This window comes from Erinaceus europaeus, chromosome 10 (genome assembly GCF_950295315.1).
Source record: "Erinaceus europaeus chromosome 10, mEriEur2.1, whole genome shotgun sequence".
In the NCBI taxonomy this organism is placed as follows: Eukaryota; Metazoa; Chordata; class Mammalia; order Eulipotyphla; family Erinaceidae; genus Erinaceus; species Erinaceus europaeus.
In genome coordinates, this window is record NC_080171.1 from 91,971,862 (window position 1) to 91,977,789 (window position 5,928).

General features: G+C 41.2%; 1 pseudogene; it reads left to right on the forward strand.

Moving 5' to 3' along the window:
- The first annotated feature begins 689 nt into the window (after positions 1-689).
- Positions 690-1,096, forward strand: LOC107522145 (large ribosomal subunit protein eL39-like; annotated as a pseudogene).
- Positions 1,097-5,928: the final 4,832 nt, after the last annotated feature.

Here is a 5,928-nt window from a genome sequence, read left to right on the forward strand (position 1 = left end):
TGTCTTTCTCTCTTCCTCTATATCTCCTGCTCCCCTCCCAATTTCTGTCTTATCCAATAAAATGGAAAAAATGGCTGCCAGGAGTATCTTGTAGTGGATTTGTTGTTTCTGCATCGAGCTCCAGCAATAATTATGGAGGCAAAAAATAGTATATATTTTTCCTTGTGCTTTATGTGGTTTCTGATTCTTTAATTGTACTTAGAAAGTTGCAAAATGTTCTTGGTGCTGTAATGTAGTATACAATATTGAGATCTCATTTGAAAAGTTCAAGTTGGTGTGGCTTGATTGCTTTTTAAAATAAGGCCTTTCATTTAGAAAAACTATTAAACTTAGTTATAACCACAAGTCTTGTATTGCCTATAATTAGTAAAAACAAAAATAAAATAAAACCCAGAGGGTCAACAGATAGCTCACTGAGTGGAAGTCTGTGGTCTGGGAGGTGGTGCAGTGGATAAAAAATTGGATTTTCAACCATGAGGTCCCGAGTTCAATCCTTGGCAGCACATGTACCAGAGTGATGTCTGGTTCTTTCTCTCTCTCCTGTCTTTCATGAATAAATAAATAAATTCTTTTTAAAAAGTCAAGGTCCTAGATCTAAGTCCAGGTACCAAATAATTATCCCAATGAATGGCACGGGGGCAGCTCCCATGGACAGTGGATCAGTGCTTTGATTTTTCTGTATAGAAAAGAAACAGGCCCTCTCCTTTTCTCCGCCATCGTGGTGGTGGACTGACTTGTCTTCGCCATGTCTTCCCACAAGACTTTCAGAATCAAGCGCTTCCTGGCTAAGAAGCAAAAGCAGAACTGTCCTATTCCTCAGTGAATTCGGATGAAAACTGGTAATAAGATCAGGCACAACTCCAAGAGGAGACACTGGAGAAGAACAAAGCTGGGTCTGTAAGGATTCCTCTCTAAGATGCGCACATGTTTATGCTGGGCGAGACTGCTAGGATTTTGAGCGGAGCACTGTTGTCTTGCACACTTGATTAGGACCCCACTCGGCCTTGTATCTCTTCCTGTTACCTGACTCAGTAATAATAAATATGTGAGCTATTTGAAAAAAAAAAAAAAAAAGAAACTGGGGCCTGGGAGGTGATATACCTGATTTAGTGTACACATTACTGTGTACAAGGGCCCAGGTTCTAGCCCCTGCTCCCCAAATTTCAGGGGGGATACTTCACAAGCTGTGAATCAGGTCTGTAGGTGCCTCTCTCTTTCTCCCACTCATTTCTCTCTGTCCTACCTAATAAAAAGAGAGAGAGAAAAAGAAATATTTTTTAAAAAATGAGCCCAGGTCAGGAGACCACTCAGCAGTATCTTGAATGTCTGAGTTCTTTCCCTGGTACCCTATTAAATAATAATAAAAAGGCAAGGGAGATAGCATAATGGTTATACAAAGAGGCTGTCATGCCTGAGACTGAAGTTCCGGGTTCAATCCCTTGCACCACCATAAACTAGAGTTGAGCAGTGCTCTGGTAATAATAATAATATGAAAATTGTCCTAAGGGGCCATCATAACTCAGTGATAGCAGATAGTTTATTTCTGAGAATGTGCAGAAAAGCACAAAAATAATGAATCTGTTGAACATTTTATATATATATATATATATATATATATATATATATATATATATAAAATAACAAGCAGGAAACATTTTAGAATGAGGTTTTGTGTTCTATTCCCAGTACCACATATACTAGTGTTCCTTTAGTATTTCTCTCTCTCATGGAATAAATATTTTAAATAAATATAAGCTATCTACATTAATATAAATCTCATGTAAGGACTTGGGTCTTACATTTTAAAAAATATTTATTGGGAGTCGGGCAGTAGTGCATCGGGTTAAGTGCATGTGGCGCGAAGTACAAGGACTGGCATAAGAATCCCAGTTCGAGCCCCCGGCTACCCACCTGCAGGGAAGTCGCTTCACAGGTGGTGAAGCAGGTCTGCAGGTGTCTATCTTTCTCTCCCCCTCTCTGTCTTCCCCTCCTCTCTCCATTTCTCTCTGTCCTATTTAACAACTATGATATCAGTAACAATAACAATAATATCTACAGCAATAATAAAAAAAAACAAGGGCAACAAAAGGGAAAATAAATAGAAAAATATTTATTTATTATTGGATTGACAGAGAAATTGAGAGGGGAGAGGGAAAGAGGCACATGCAGGGGCCAAGTGGTGGTACACCTGGTTATATTCTGCACACTACTGTGTGCAAGGACCTAGGTTCAATCTCCTGGTCCCCACCTGCAGGGGGAAAGTTTCATTAGTGGTGAAGCAGGGCTGCAGGTATCTGCCTCTCTATATCCCCCTCACTTCTCAGTTTCTGTCTGTATCAGGTAATAAATAATTATTTTTAAAGTTAATAAAAGAGAGTGAGTGAGTGAGTGAGTGAGAGAGAGAGAGACCTGCAGCCCTGCTTCACCATTTGTGAAGATTTCCCCTTGCAGGTAGGGACCAGGGCCTTGAACCTGGGTCCTTGACTGTACTGTGTGCGCTTAACCAGGTACAACACCACCTGGCCCCAATCTCAAACTTTTTGAAAACAATTTTCAAGTTCTAATTAGGCGATGCTTTACAGATACGATGCAAGAAATTCATATCCTATGTCATGTAAATACTCAGCATTAACTATTATTGTTAATACTCTACTACGATTACTACTATTATTTGCCACCAGGATTATTACTTAGGCTTGGTGCTTACATGACTCCACTGCTCCTGGTGGTAATTTGTTTTTCCTTTTCCTTTAGTAGGTGAGTGTGAGGGAGAGGGAAAGACACCTACAGCACTGTTCTACCACCTGTGACATTTCTCCCCTCTAAGTGGGGATTGGGACTGGAACCCAGGTCCTAGTGCATGGTAACTTATACTCTACCAGGTGCAAGCCCTTTTCTGTCCAAATTTCCCAGTAGTTCTAGATAGATGGATGGGAAGATAGATGAGAGACAAGAGAACCAGAACATCATTCCAGCACATGATGCCAGGGATTGAAATCAGAACCTTATTCTTGAAAGTCTAATACTTCATCCACTGTGCCACCTCCCAGGTTGCTATTTTTCTAAGGACACTAATCATTGAATTAGAATCTTTTTTTTTTTTTTTTTTTTTGGGGATAGACAAAAATAGGGAGAGACAGAGAGACAGCCTGCTTCAGAAGCAACCCTGCTCACCAATTATGAGAATTATGAGGCTTTCCCCCTGCAGGGGGGGAACCAGGGGCTTGAATCTGGGTCCTTGTGCACTATAATGTGAGTGCTTAACCAGGTTGTTGAATCTGGGTCCTTGTGCACTATAATGTGAGTGCTTAACCACCATCACCTGGCCCCCAGGACCCACTTTTAACAATCCCAACTTAAATTGACATTAGCAAAAACAATAACTAACAGGTACTTTTAGGCAAGGCATTCCGTTAGTAGTAAAACAAGCACTATGAATTAAACAAGTTACCTTAAAAAGACTAAAATGGACCCAACAAAATAGCTCACTCAGTGAACTGCTTTGCCATCTGTATGGTCTAGGTTTGAGTCCGGCCCCCACTGTATTGAAGGAAGCCTTGGTACTATGGTCTCTTTTACTTTCTCACTCTGCCACTTGCCCTCTATCAAAAATAAAATAAAATAAAATAAAAAAGTCTAAGTGCAGAAATAAAGTGGAACCTTATTTTTTAAAAAAACAAAACAAAAATGTTTCCCAGGTAGGAAATTCAAGAACTACAGACATGGTGGAAGAGATGATTTAGGAACAGAATAATTCAAGTCACTTAGAATCATTTCCTTAAAAAGTAGGGATGGGGGCAGGGCCAGGAGGTAGCTCACCTGGTTAAAAGCTCACATTATAGTGCACAAGGACCCAAGTTCAAGCTCCTGGTCCCTATCTGCCAAGGGAAAGCTTCACAAGTGGTGAAGCAGAGCTATAGGTGTCTCCCTTCCTCTCCTTTCAATTTTTCTGTCTCAAATAAGTTAAAAATAGTAGGGCTGTTGGGAGTCGGGCTGTAGTACAGCGGGCTAAGCGCAGGTGGCGCAAAGCACAAAGACCGACATAAGGATCCCGGTTCGAGCCCAGGCTCCCCACCTGCAGGGGAGTCGCTTCACAAGCGGTGAAGCAGGTCTGCAGGTGTCTGTCTTTCTCTCCTCCTCTCTGTCTTCCCCTCCCTCTCTCCATTTCTCTCTGTCCTATCCAACAACAACAACAACAATAACTACAACAATAAAAAAAACAATAAAAAACAACAAGGGCAACAAAAGGGAGTAAATAAATAAAATAAAAATTAAGAAAAAAACAAAAATAGTAGGGATGTTTTATCAATATCACCATGACTTAGATTAAAAAAAAAAACAACCCATGTTTACATCTCAATGGTCACTTTGAACATGTTTGTGCACAAATGTCTAAGTTGGGGACTGGTGTAAAAATAGGTTGAACATGGGGGCCAGGTGGTATAGTGCAGAGGATTGTACCTGGTTAAGCGCACACATTACAGTCAAGGACCCAGGTTCAAGCCCCTGGTCCCTAGGAGAGAAATGGAGAGAGGAGGGGAAGACAGAAAGGGGTAGAGAAAGATAGACACCTGCAGACCTGCTTCACCGCCTGTGAAGCGACTCCCCTGCAGGTGGGGAGCCAGGGGCTCGAACTGGGATTTTACTCATTAGAACAAAGAGAAATTGAGAAGGGAAGGGGAGGGAGGGAGAAAGGTAGTGTGTTTGTGCAAGGGGAAATCACAAATGGTGAAGCAGGGCTGCAGGTCTCTTGCTCACTCTCTTTTATTAACTTTTAAAAAAATTACTTATTATTGGATACAGACAGAAATTGAGAAGTGAGGGGGATATAGAGAGGCAGATACCTGCAGCCCTGTTTCACCACTAATGAAACTTTCTCCCTGCAGGTGGGGACCAGGAGATTGAACCCAGGTCCTTGCACACAGCAGTGTGCAGAATATAACCAGGTGTACCACCACTTGGCCCCTGCATGTGTCTCTTTCCCTCTCCCCTCTCAATTTCTGTCGATCCAATAATAAATAAATATTTTTCTATTTATTTTCCCTTTTGTTGCCTTTGTTTTTTTTTAATTATTGCTGTAGTTATTATTGTTACTGGTGTCATAGTTGTTGGATAGGACAGAGAGAAATGGAGAGAGGAGGGGAAAACAGAAAGGGGGAGAGAAAGATAGATACGTGCAGACCTGCTTCACCACCTGTGAAGTGACTTCCCTGCAGGTGGGGAGCCAGGGGCTCGAACTGGGATTTTATTCATTAGGACAAAGAGAAATTGAGAAGGGAAGGGGAGGGAGAGAGGGAGGGAGAAAGGTAGATGTGTTTGCAAACCTGCCTCACTGCCTGTGCAGTGTTCCTGCTACAGGTGGGGAGCAGGATCTCAAACTTGGGTTCTCATAGTACTATGTGCTCTTAACTGGGTACACCACTCATTGTCCAGCCCCCCCAAAATGAACATTTTGTTAATAAATGAGATGGCATTCTAGTTTATACATGGTATGCCTTCTGTTCTGACTCTACTATTTAGAAATCAGTTTCCCCATCTCATAGCAACTCAACATCAGCTTAATGGAACTTAAGAATTAAAAGCATAGGGTGGAGCGTAGATAGCATAACGGTTATGCAAACAAATTCTCTTGCCTGAGGCTCCAAAGTCCCAGGTTCAATCCCCCCGCACCACCATAAGCCAGAGCTGAACAGTGCTCTGGTTAATAATAATAATAAAATAATTAAAAGCATAACCATCAATAATGGTGGCTCACTAAGTAAACTGATTACCTGAGATCTTTTCTGGTCAAGTATGTTATTATTCTTCCTCCCTAAACTGAATGAAACTCATTGATGAATAGAAGGGAAAAAAAGCATCAAAGAAAACAGAAACATTAACAAAATATTACTATTTTCCCAAAGAAATAATGGTAACAAAATCAAGCGA